The sequence below is a fragment of the Leptidea sinapis genome, chromosome Z (genome assembly GCF_905404315.1).
Source record: "Leptidea sinapis chromosome Z, ilLepSina1.1, whole genome shotgun sequence".
NCBI classification, from domain to species: Eukaryota; Metazoa; Arthropoda; class Insecta; order Lepidoptera; family Pieridae; genus Leptidea; species Leptidea sinapis.
Genome location: NC_066312.1, coordinates 22,510,002 through 22,524,558, shown reverse-complemented (window position 1 = coordinate 22,524,558; position 14,557 = coordinate 22,510,002). Strand labels below are relative to the sequence as shown.

General features: G+C 31.1%; 1 long non-coding RNA gene across 1 annotated transcript; it reads right to left on the bottom strand.

The window, feature by feature from the left end:
- Positions 1-541: 541 nt before the first annotated feature.
- LOC126978523 (uncharacterized) lies at positions 542-9,862 on the bottom strand. The gene is made up of 4 exons (XR_007732631.1): positions 9,674-9,862; positions 4,363-4,510; positions 2,849-2,968; positions 542-1,371 (listed from the first exon to the last, which is right to left on the bottom strand). It is a non-coding gene; the product is annotated as an uncharacterized LOC126978523 (long non-coding RNA).
- Positions 9,863-14,557: the final 4,695 nt, after the last annotated feature.

The window sequence follows — 14,557 nt, the reverse complement described above, 5'->3', positions numbered from 1 at the left end:
TACCTTTGTATTCTAATGTTATTGTAGCTGTTTCTCATTAAAACACGGATGAAACTATATTTTTTAAAATTGAAACCTAGCTAAATCGATTTCTCGCCCCAAAACTACTTGTATACTAAATTTCATTAAAATCGTTGGAGCCGTTTCCGAGTTTCAGATTATAAATATACAAGAATTGCTCGTTTTAAGTTATAAGATAACTGATAGGCGATCTATAAAAGGGTATAAATTCTCAATATCAGGTGTGAAGCACCTTATTATCTGTCACATGTTTCGACGCAAATCTTAAAACTAAATAATGGTCAAAATCGTGAACTATTTCTCATATCTTAAGTCCAAAATGGACACATGAAAATAGTCTTTATATTTGCCATGCCTAGCGAGTCAACAGCAAATGATATATTACCTATTTATATTCTGATATGGTTCATTTGCATGGCTTGGTTATTTAATTTGATTCCATTCAGTTATATTTATTTAACATAAACAGAGGAATAAATCAAACCAACAATTAAATCATTTAATCATTTATTTCATTCAATCTAAATATCGACTATATGCTGTGTTAGGATATTAATACTAACGACAAATATTCACCTTAAGGGTACTTACACACTATAAATAACTTTTATCGATTTCTTGTATGCAGAGTTACAATGACAATGTTATATAATTTATTTAATTTCATTGTCTAGGTACAAGATGGTTAAAAGTTCATATATATTTTATGGCAAGTTACATTAAAACAAGAATGTAACACAATATGCAAGGAATTACCAACTCGCAAATATTTGGCGTGCGGACGGTTATTGGCCCACTAGACGCAGCTAGTATGAGATTCGTCTACTTCAATATATATTATATTCAAATATTATCTTACTTACTATAATTATTATCAATGTTATTAAAATACTTTCTATAAATCAATTAATACTGTTTGGCGTAAATTATAATAGATTTTTCATGGCAAAGAAGGACAAACGGGCGTACGGGTCACCGGTGCTAAGTGATCATCGCCGCTCACATTCTCTTGCAACATCAGAGGTCTCACAGGACGTTGCCGGCCTTTAAAGAAGATGTAAAAGTTGTTTTTGGGTTGGTTTGGTTATTTATATTTTTTTGTTATTAATATATCAAATACACATTCATTGAAAGATAACTCTACAACTATCATAGTAAGTATTAAATTATATCCATAAGATAACGATGATATACATATACATATCATCAAGTTACAGACCTAAAAATACCTAAAAATTGACATATAATATCAAATTCATATTAATTAATTTTAAGATTATCATGGGTTTAAGCAGTGGTCAGTGATGAGGTGCCGTTAATCTTGAAGAACATCGCCGAAAAAAATACATCCTGCAACGTATAAAAATATCTGATATTAGACAAAAATAAGTCGATCAATAATATAAAATTAATTTCAAACACTTTAATTTTGAAAGAGATTTTGAGTACTCGATGTCATATAAAATAAAATCCCCTAGAACCGATGGAGCCGTTTATAGATCTCAAATACAATACAATCATTGAAGTTGATACCGGGGTGCTCCAGGCTAGAGATGAAAGTTATTACTAACCTCACTACCTTTATTTCTTTATTTAGATTAGGTAAATTATTTCACACCCAACTAATTATGTTGGTGTTTTCAGGCGTCGTTCTGATAAAAAAAAACTAACAAATTTATTATCTAACGGCTGTTCCCAATATACTATCTACAGATAGAGATAAATAACTACCTTCTACTGTCAGTAATTAGCTGTCAATAATCTGAAGCTGTCTCAATATAAGTCATTCTTATCGCCTTATATTGGGATGCGTGAATTGCAATTTCCATACAAAATTCTATCGCTGGTAAGCTATACGTCGTCCCATTAGCAGACAGCGTGTACGAATAAAGTGAATTACCGCCGATAAGTTGATTGGGACAGAAAAGTCAACGATATTTACGATTTTTATCTCCAGTAAGAGATAGACTGAATATTGGGAACGGCCGTAAACCTGGCGGTGTGCGATTTGCCTCTTCCTGCCAAACAACTGACATTTTTTTTTTCAAATAAAATCTGGTGCTAAGGTTACATAACAAAGTTTATAATAAAGGCAGTCGTTAAATTATTCATCTTAAACTCTGCGCAATTTTGTTTATATTTTAAAATAGAACATTAAAAAAAAGATGAATGGAATCGATAAGGCTGTTCTCAATCTATAGCGTGATAAGAAGAAATAGGTGTTCATTTTTATATACATTAACGGCCGTTCTACTGACAGTAATTAGCTGTAATCTGAAGCTGGTATCGCTGGTAAGCTATACGTTGTCCCATTGACAGACAGCGGATAAGGTGAGTTACCGTCGATAAGTTTATTGGGACAGAAAAGTCAACGATACTGTTACGATTTTTATCTCAAGTAAGAGATAGATTGGGAACGGCCGTAAATATGCGTGAAAATGTCTTGTACAGTAGGTAAAAAGGTTTAAATTGAAATGAATATAACATAATGTTGACTGTTGGTCACTTTGAAACATAATTTGTTGTATTGTGTAGCGAAAACATTTTATTTTAAAGAAATTCTATTATCTATAGGAAATGCAAACTTTTCCTTGATTAACGCGACAAAAACAAATTTAAATAAAACATTTTTTAACGGATAAATGTGTAATTGTTATTTATTTTTAATTTTTATTTGTATTTTACATTCGATTTTTACGTATAAGTTACATTTTTATTATTATTTTAGTTAACCCGACGTTTCGAGACCTTTCCAAATCACATTTTAAGGGGGACTGCGGTTAGAAACTTTCAATACACGTCCCAGGTATTATGATGAAATACTTACTTATTGGTCTCTAAGCCATGCATTCCACGTTAGATAAATAAAAACGAAGAGTCCGTATGCCAATATTCCGGATACAATATCATGACAGAATCGTATTATATGTCTCCAATCCAAGATTACCTGAAATAAATATGATGCATGTAATTTATAATATACTAGTGGTTGAAAAATCAGTTAATCGGTCCAGCCGTTAGGAGGATTTCAATAACATATACATGAGCATGAGAATTATATTATATGGACGGAGTTGAGAATCTAAACCATTCTCAAATTCACTGAACCACACAAAAAAATCATCAAAATCGGTCGAGCCGTTTAGGAGGTAGTTCAATTTTGAATCTAAGTCATTCTCGAACCCACCTGAAGACACACAGAACGTTTCATTAAAATCGTTCAAGCCGTTTAGAAAGAATTCAGTTACAACAGAGTTGTTTAGCCATAAAAATAATTTTTAGAGTTAGACCGTTTCTTGGACATTGCAACATTACTTTATGTTTCTAAAATTAACGTATCCTAAATTACTCCTTATTACATCAGCTACCTGCCAATAAAAGTCCCGTCAAAATATTTAGCCATTTCAGAGATTAGCCGAAAAAACAGACAGGCAGACAGACAGACAAAAATTGAAAAAAAATTTATTTTGGTGTATGTACCGTATTATTATTATTTACTATATTCATATACATATAGTAAAAATTATTATTTCAATATTACAAACAGACACTCCAATTTTATTAAATGTATTGATAAATATAAGTATACTAGCTGACCCAGCAAACGTTGTATTGCCGATATTAAAATTGCGATACAAAAGTACCTGTTGATCGTAGATGGGTGATAATTTTAAGTTGTATGAATTTTTTAATGCTGACTCATAATCAAACAAATAAAAAAAATGATTTAGGGGATGAAAAATAAGTGTTGTCCGATTCTCAGACCTACCCAATATGCACTCAAAATTTCATGAGAATCGGTCAAGCCGTTTCGGAGGAGTTCAAAGTTTAACACCATGACACGAGAATTTTAAATATTAGATATATGTATATATATATTAATATATATGTATTTATTAAAATATGGACGGAATTGAGTATCCAAACCCCTTGACTATTCACTGGACCACACAAAAAAATCATCAAAATTGGTCCAGACGCTTAGGAGGTAGTTCAATTGTGAATCTAAACCATTCTCGAATCCACCGATTTAAAAGAAAAATTACCCAAAGAGAACACTCATTCAAATAGAGTTTGGAATTCATCCTAGACGAAAATATATACACTCTGATTTAAATAGTGTTGTGAGAGAAGATGGGCGACCATTATTACTAGTAATAATGGTCGCCTAGTAGTAACTAGGTGACCCACATAGTTTGAATTGTATTCCATAAATGAAAATCATATTATGTTGTTAACAAATACCTCCCTTAATACCAACAGCTAAATAATTGTTGTAAATGCATACAGTTTGATGTGTTTGTTGTTATCACAGCATTAGATTTAATTGATGATACTTACTTGGAAACCCTGCATATCAATAGTTTCATAATATAATGCGTAGAAGAATAGAATAAAACAGCAGTTTGTGATAATTATATTCATTAATAAATCGCAGAGGTCGATGCGGAAACGAGAATCTCTTCCATTGTACATCATGACGGGATGTCTGAAAACATAAAAACTAAATTTGCCTGTACATACACATAAATAATTATACCTTTAATAAATGTTTCCCAAATAACATTTGAAAACAAAATTTAATGAACGATGCGGGACTTGAACCCACGACCTATGGCGTTCCGTGCCAGTGCTCTGCCAACTGAGCTAACCTTTCGAGTGACGTATCGTCATGAAATCTTGTATGTTTTGTTCAACTCTCAGGTTGTGGCAATTAATCCTATCCATAACAAATTGTAAAGTTTCCCAAACAAATTTTAAATTTTGTAAGTTTTCAAATTTAATTGTATATTTTCTTAATTTTTAGTAGTTTTATTTTTATGGTGTAAAGCTGTTTGTATGAAGATTATTTTAATGAGAATTTGTTATCCGTTTCATATAATTGGGCTTGAGCTAATAGTTACGAAATTTGTAGGTGCCTGAGTAAAGATAATACCTTCCATGCAAAATTTCGGGGATTGAGTAACAGTGTGAAGGGTATGGTGGGTGGCGTACGTACAGACACGTGGTGACGTACAAACGATCAAGAAGTGACGTCTTTCAATTATATCAGTTCCCGCTTTAAGGTCTCCTTTTGCTCTTAGGCCTGCTGGTGTTGTTGTACTAGCAGTCATTGATTTGAAATAAAAATAAAATATTTTTAAAAATCCTCTGCTGCAATGTCAGCACTAATTGAGCACTAACTTATTAGCTCATGCGAATTCCGCTGCAACTCTATTAGAACGCGGTCACGAACGGTACATTGTTAGCTTAATTAAAAGCTAGCAGTGTTCTCAATTTTGATCCACCTATCACAGCACTAAATATCTGTTTTCAGCTCCAAATTATCTATAAAAGAGCACTAAAAATTGATCTAAAAAACGAGTGATTCTGCCGACTTGACCTTTCAAGCTTTACAGATGAGATACTCATTGAAAAGTCGCAGTCGTCCGTTCGCCCGTCCCACTGCCAGCCAACGGACCGCACCATAATATCGCGCACTCGGTTGTTTATCGTCATGGTCATAACCATTCAAATATTTGTTCAAATAATGTAGTTTAATAGACAAAATACATGCACTAGTATTTGTGTGTATGTAGTAACAAACAAACATTTATACATTTTTAGAAACTTTCGCATATATAATATTAGTAAGATGTATATTTGTAACTCTTATACTTGTACAGTTATTTGCGGTGCACGCACGAATAGTTCGCAGATTGCAAATAAACAATTGAGAGAGTAGTGTTTCACTACAATCCATTCAGCACTTTTTGCGTGATAGAGTAACAAACATTTATCCAGACATTCTTACAAACTTTCGCATTTATTATATAAGTAGAAAATGACAGGTTCGCATCGCTTCACCTAAAAAAATTTACTAACGACTTAGAATATACTAATGTGTATATGACGAATTTTGAGTTGTGAATAACAGCGTAAATTAACGCCTTTATGAAATGCTGTGAGAGTTTTGGTAATATTTTCACTTCAATCTTCTTATTAATTGAATTGGATTTCTCAAAACCGGTTAACGTTAAACAATGATATTTAAATTGTAACATAAAATAATTTAACATTGCAATAGCACACTACATTACGATTACATCTGAAAGAAGCATAGCATGATACAATTATCGGCAGCGAAAAGAGATAAATGTAACTTGTTGATTGCTTCTTGGTTTAAATGAATCAATATAGAGTATTTAATGAGATATGACTTTTACCCGTACACAGTGATTTATGCCTAAAATACGAATCGTATTTTGAGTTAAATTAGGTCAATAAAGTGTCATTGATTTCATAAAAAAATATTTAATATTGATTATAATATACAGCCACATTGATGATATAAATTATTTCTACATAAAAAAAGGGTCTCATTTTTACAATTTTACTAACAACGGCTCCCAAAAATTTGTAAGTTTACAATTATTTTTTGTATCTTATATTATTTATGAATGTCTTTTTGTTCAGGTTTTATAACAATAAGATAAAGGGAGACGAAGAAAATGATCCATTGATTCTTCTTCAGTTAGCAAGGGATGTACCAAAAGGGTCAGTGTTACTAGAAAAACTCCTACGTAAGCAAATAGCACTCACAGTCTACGTCCCCTACCTACCCTAAAACTTGTTTTCGTAGGGATAGTTCAGCTACCTATATACGCACTTGTTTATTAAAAAATTATCACATTTCGTTTTAACATCATCACGCCTTTTTAACATCATTTTCTAAAATACAGCATCAATATTTCGTCATATCTGTACTTTAATCTATATTCGCACTCGAGACTCGAGTGGCGTTCGGCTTGGTGGCGACCGCGTTATTAACTGTGGTATGTAATTCTATAATTTTTTTTACTTTCATAATTAGTGCACCTTCCCATATCACAAGACGACATTTTAATGTTGTACCTATATCTAATTGTAAACATTCTGTCAACAACAAACGCGTGCATACCGTTTTCCTATCGAGAGAGCGACTACGACCAAAGGGACCAATTGTCTCCATTTAGGTGATTCATTTTCGGCGCGCTAGTGATATATCTACCTCTTTTAATATTATAATATCATTGACGTTAAAACTATATATATATATATATATATATATATATAAATATATATATATATATATAAATAAATATATATATATATATATATATATATATATATATATATATATATATATATATATATATATATATATATATAAATATATAAAGTTATATATAATTACTTTACCAAGACCAACAATATCACATAAGTAATAGAATAAAATAAAGATGAAAATTTCCAGGAATATAGAAAAGACACTCAAGTGAAATCGAAGATCTAAACTGAAAATATGGAACAGCGGCTACCCACGGTGTCACGGCGCGGTAACTATAAGCGCACAGGTGCTCTAATGTCCGTGGAATATATTTTTACCTTACAATATTAACACTATAGAAGTAGTCTCCGAGTGCACCTTTTAGATAGGAATAGTTTTGACTAGGAATAGTAGTATTCTTAGGTGTTATTATAATATAATGACTACACAATCGTACGACATAATGTCAGAAACTGAAAAGATGATTGGGAATGTAAATGAATTAAACATTAATGAAACGTATTTATTAATTTAAGTAATATTACAAAAGTAATTTATTATAAATCAAGATTGCCTATTTTAAATTTGGGAAATATTTGATGATGATTGTTGACAGGAAACGGCGACGCTTTTCAAGTTTATTTGCAAATCGCAATATTATTCAGAGCTTTACTGGACTTGCCAATATCAACATAACACGATCTGCACCTGAGCAGCTTTTTTAATATGTTAATTGATCAAGACTACGAGGTGGCAGATAGTTACCACAGCCAGAAGCTAATAAACAATTCGATCAATAGTCTTTTCATCTACACAAGTTTATTTCGCATCTACGGGCCCGTCTGTACGGCAGAACTATATAGAACCGCTTTGAAAAGTAAATTTATAAAGCTATTTAATTGTCCCCAGACTTTGAAAATTCAACGAATTCAATTTAATAAAGAACGCTATAAGTATTGATGGGTGCTAATTGGCTCTAGAAATACGAGCAAGGAATGTTCGCTTCACACGAAACCACTTAAGAAACTCCCACAAAAAATAACGCGTTTAATTAGATAAAATAGCTAAGATAGCAGTACATACAAATTCATATTGTTATTAATTTTTACGTTTCTCTTGCCAAAATTTATTCATCCAAATTCCCCATCTGGTTCTCTGCTCTTGGGTTCACAATATGAGCCCGTTGGAAAACTTACAAAATTCCACCCGATTATCAGGATTTTTTTACTATTACGCAAACGGATTAAATTGCTTCTTACATATCATAAGTGCATTAAAATCTCTTTAAACTGTACCGTGGAACAACATTGAATTGTCCTTGAAGTGTTATATAAAATCTGCCTAACTTTGGCTATCCTTGTATAATGTGGAATCAGGGTGTCCAATCTGATCATAATTATTGACCATATTATATTTCAAAGATCAATTTAAGATCATATTTGACTAATATACAATTTATAATTGCTGATAGGGTCTCTAAATGTTTTTTAGGCAACATTCATTCTTGGAAATGATTTCGTTCAAGCGTTTTTTCTATGCATTTGGACTACCACGAAAAGACCTTTTCTTTCCTTTTTCTGGTTAATAAATAGCTTACGACAATCACAAATAATGTTCAGGAGATCCAGAGATTACCCCTTGCAACCTCACAAAATTTACTTATTTACCCTTATAAGTATACTATGAGGGTTTAGAAGACTTACAATAAAGCTTTTAATATCTCAGAGCACATGTATGGAACTTATAAGATTGAGAAGGTATCATTTACAAGTATAAACGCATACAATAGAACATTTATCGATTGAAAACAGCAACTATTGCAACATAAATTAAACTTTGATAACTGCGTCGAGTTTCTTTGAAGAGCAGTACGCCAAGGTGACCCTATTACGCCGAAGATGTTCGCAGATTTATGAATGTAGATTGAAAAATTGCAACTATAAATAAATTTAGTTTTACACCTCGTTAACGTACATAATACGATTAATAAACTATTAGTAAAATACTTTTTATATTTTACTTAATATATTGTTTATTTTAACTGCCAAAGGTTTCGATTATTTTTTTGATGCATGCCTGCGACTTAAGCAGCTACAATTTTCCGTTAAAACTTTGTTTGCATTCGAAAAAAGATCCTTTTTTCATTGGTGTCGATGTCTTAGTAGCTCTAACCTATTTTATGTTGGATACCCAGATACTAACAGTAAACTAATATACAAAAATCAAAAATTTATTTCACAAGTCTACCATACACAGCTTTAATTTAAAATGTATATTAATATATACATATAAATGCGTTAGAATGGTAATTACAACGTACCTAAATCTGTCCCGACTAAGTCACAAGCTCGTTAAATACTTATAAAAAAATTGACTATTGATGAAGGTTCCAGCCTAAGAAAGCCGTTTTTATAGCTAGGAAACTGTGCATATTAATATTATATTTTTCTATATAATATTAAAACTTTGGATATAAACGTAACCCTATGAACTTTTCACTATTTACAATTTTTAAAAGGAACTAATAACTAGTGATATTTAATAAAAAAAAAGTAATAATAAATTATCAAATTAATGACTTACCGTATTCCTTCTTGAACTCTAGTTTACCACTGTGAAATCTTTACACTGCTAAAGCGTACCACGAAGGTATTAAATAATGAAAGAAGTATACAATATTATAGTTAAACAAACAAATAATAAATATTACGATTGACAACTTAAAACAGGGATGAATCGCGACTTGTTTCTCGGGACGTCCTAACAGGAGGGCGTTTGGAAACGATCTTTCTCGATCCCTGTGCCCGACGCGACGCTACCACCCAATACAAGTATGTATATACTCTGTGCATCAATATATTTATTGAACCTAACAAGATTGATATTAGTACCTAATATTTATTTTTCTACCCACTATTGTATCAGCTGTTAATTTAAAAAAGATTATCAATGATTATTGAACATTCTTTCTGTATTGGATTGTGTTGTATTTTATAAAAAAACTCCCAAATGATATTAAATATTACCTGTTAAAAAACTAAAATGTATCGTAAAAAATGAATTAAAATCTAAGGCCTATTATAATGTGAAAGATTATTTGAATGATAAAGATAGTTGGAATTAATGTTTCTTATTGTTATACTCATTTGAATATTAATGTAACTTATGTACTTTATTCTGACTTGCACTACATAACTTATAAAGTTTTACAGTGAATAAGGATTTTTTTAATTTGAATTTTGAATTTGATTCTGTATTTATTAATTCTAATGCCATGCTTGAACGTAGTGTTTAAATTCTCTTTGAGTATGATGGCATATGGAAACCATTATTTCATGTTTGAAGATAATAGATACAATTATATTTCGAGCTATTTCGTACTTATGTTGTTTAATTCTTAAAACGTTTTTTTAGATTACAGTGTCATCATTCTGTTTGTGAATTTTTACAATAATTATTGTTAAAAAATAAAAACGAAAATAATTTATTTCTTTGCGTTTCTTATCAGTTTTAATGCCATAATATGCCAAATAAAATTATATAATTCACCCTTGCATTTTGAATGGTATTATTTAATACAAATATTTTATTTTGTCTCAAAAGAAAACGTATTATACAGAAAGCCATGTACAAGTTACTACAAAGTTACATACTCATAATACCTACTACACAACATTATACATCACAACCATTAGGTACATACATTAAGAAGAAGTTTACATCGGTACTTAAGTTTGGTAAATGAATCTAGACAAGTAGGTGTTACTGCTAGTACTTTTTAAATAAACTAGGTACATACAGATAGTAGGTTTATGTAAAAGAGACATAAAAGCTTGTGCCTTTTTCCACAAAATATCTATTATGCTGTAGATTAGGTATGTAGTTTACATTATGACAACAATCTACTAGTACATGGCTGAGCTCTAACTCCTAACTAAGTTTCCCTGTGTGTAGGATATCAGTACTCCCCGTGTATCGGTCGGTTATTGGATAGTTCAAGAATGTGTTGGTTTGACAATTATAATGCACAATTTGAGTAGTAGTTTAAAAATTTAGAGAAGGAAAAACAAATAAATAAAATAATATATAGTATTCCATGTAAGTAGGTAAAATATGATGTAAAGGTATGAGTAGTAATGAGTAAATATGTAGGTAGGTAATTATACCATCAGATATTTATCTACATACTAGTGAAGGCTTATTATTGTATATTTTATTATAGGTGGGGAATATAGATAGATATAATATATTCTAAAGGAATATGTGATTATCTGCTGTTACGGAAGGTATCTAAATTATTACCTAGATTTAAATTAACAATGGTTAAATGTATCGGTATGCCTATTGAAATAAAAGTATTAATAATTAATATCGTAAAAGTAAATACATAAGTACCCATTGGTTCCTACTCGATTGTATTATTATTTATTATATACTTTTATTAATTTCTTATCCTGAATTACCAAGTCTATAACGATATATATGTGTCAGATGACGTCAAAGTCTTAAAACTGAATAAATTACATAAATGTTGCTTTAATAGACCAGTGTTGAAGCCCTTGAAAATGATACAAAGTGAAAAAAAGTAGAATGAAACCCTTTGGAAAAGGAAAGAATAACAAAAATGAAGGGGAAAATAAATTACGGACGATCTGAGGCCGGGATGTGAAAAAAGGGGGTGTTTACGGGCAAAAAACGGTTTATCTCGATTTCCGGCGAAACTACAAGTCCAATGGAAAAAAGTTGAATAACAAAGCTGTAGGTAATAAAAACATCTACAATTTTTGTTCTTACGCTTTTTTCACACAGCCTTAGAAAAAAAGAGGAAATCCAATTCCTAATTCAATTTAGTAAAATATAAAATCAACTTCTTTATTAAGATAAATTGCTTATTCTTAGATAGATTGTATTTAATTTTGCGAGGCATTTCCAAAAAGAAAAAAATAATAAAAAAAACTGAATAGGCAGAAGTTGATTTCTACTGATCAAGAAAGTTAAAGCATATTCACTCACTATGATTTACAGGCAATAGAAAAATGAAAATATAATGGAGAGTGAAAAATATGATTAAAATAAAAAAGGTCATCAATATCTATTTTGGATACCTTTGAATACCGTAAATTCCCTCTAGCTCTAGTCCCTTAATTAATAAAATTACTAGTTCTAAAAAAAATATAGTGTTTACAGATAGAGAGATACCATAAGTTGGATGGATACCTCGGATTAATATTGCTCTAAATAACATAATTTTTGTTTCCACAATGCAGAAAATAAAATTACATCGGGTGGGTATAAAAAATAATTCGGCCAAATGTGTCACACCAGCGACACTGCTGTTTTTTATTGTTCTTTCTCACTGCGATACACAGTTGGGATTACTCCTCCCAAGGCCATATATTATTCAATCATCACTGACTTACAGATGGACAATGCACATGACCTCGTTTGCGGGTCGCACTGGCATCCAGCTCAAGGACAAACACCATGACGCGTCCATATATGATTATGAGGGGAGACGTTTTGCGAAGGGCACGTCCAATTAATAAGTACCAAACATCATAAGGAAATCTCGTCCCTTTACCTTACTAAAGAGGAGCAAACTTATATTCTAATAACATAACTTGATGTTATAGTGTTATGACAACAACTTGTTAACATGTCTTTTACTCTATTGAAAATAGTTCGAGAAAATCTTTTTGAAAAACCACCTCGCACCCTATTGATACTCCTTTGGGATCAACTAGGAACTTAGCAATTGACTTGAGAATTCGATATAAAAACCAATACGACTGCAAGTGGGTTATAGTGATCATTATTATTGTAACTCACGTTAAGTGTTAAACTAGTGATTTACTCACATGAGTAATGGTATTTATGTATGTTTAAGTAAGTATATTATGGTATGAAATATGTCGTTGTCTTGCACCCATAGTACAGGCTATACCTAGTTTGGGGCAAGATAATTTGTGTAAGAGTGTGTCAGTATTATTATTATTCAGGAGAGGCCTTCGATACAGAAGTGTAATTTTAATAAAAATTCTTAAGCATTATTTTAGTAGAAAAATAAAAGCTGTTTCGTTAGTATCGCGTAAGCTAACTGCATATTTACGGTTTTCAGATTTTAGATCTCTTGCAATATTATATCCAAAAGTAGATGCAAGTATGTACTTAGATTTTCCAAACTATAACATACTTTTTTCTGATGTTGGTCATAAATTAAATTGTGAATGGAAAGTGGTCTTGAATGGTGGAGGAGTGGGAAGACAGACGATCATTCGGGTCACCTGATGGTAGGTAATCACTGTAACCCATACTCTCTTGTGAAGATGTAAGCGATGCCGAACTTAAAAATCTTCGAATAAACGTCCATTTGAACCGAAAACGGAAGCACATTGGAACGTGGCAGGTGAGAATCAAACCAGGGGGACTTCGTGTTGAGAGCCAACGGTTCAACCTATTGTGAAACCAATACCTACGGTATCTATATAAAATTAATGAATAATATATAACAACATACAATGCATTGATATATTTATTAAGATTCAATATCATACACTCGACTACATATAAAAATCTTATAAATTACACGAAATAGGCACAATTAAGGCTAATTTAAAAAAAAAAAGTTAAGGCATAACATTTTCATTTCATAACAACCTTTTTTACCGGTTAGGCTTGTTTATGCCATTTAATACATCTTTAAAAAATATACGAGATATTATTATTATAAAAAAGGTAATGCTCTTTCCAGTTATCGAATATTAAATAAAAATAAAGATCAAATATTTTCATTCAAAATGGGATTTAAAATAACTTATTGAACGTCAAAAACCTGAGAAGAAAGGGTGCAATAAACTGAGCGGGCTTTTTTAAATTTCGTTAACATATACAATAAATACAATATCGTACAATATAATTCAGTATTCAATGGTCTGCGGTCGTTCACTCCTATCCCAGTCTGTGTTAACATTAAGAAAGTTCTATATGTTATCGTAGTCTTTACCTACCACACAGAATTTTTAACAATTCCATTGAAATTTGTAACACATTTGTTATAACATCTTCTAGGATCATGTCATTAACGTACAATTAGCAACTAAACCTATCGCCTATTAAAAAGTCGTCGAAAATGTCCAAGGGGCGTTGTATATACGTATACACTTAAGTAAATAGATAACATTAAAACATTCATTCGAATAATACCTTATTTCATGACAGCATTATTCAAAGAATACGCCATTAGAATTGTACACGTCACGCTCGAGACGGACGCGAACATGAGGCAAGATCACTTCGTTTTAGCGATTGAAATGTAATAATTTAACAAAATGATTAAAAATTTCAAGTAAATTACACAATTTTGTTAATTTAAAGGAGCACTCACATGAAATACGACACTCCATCCTGTTTAAGTTTGGACTTTGGATATGCTGTTATTTAGACAGTTTTTCTCTAACAACTTTGTAA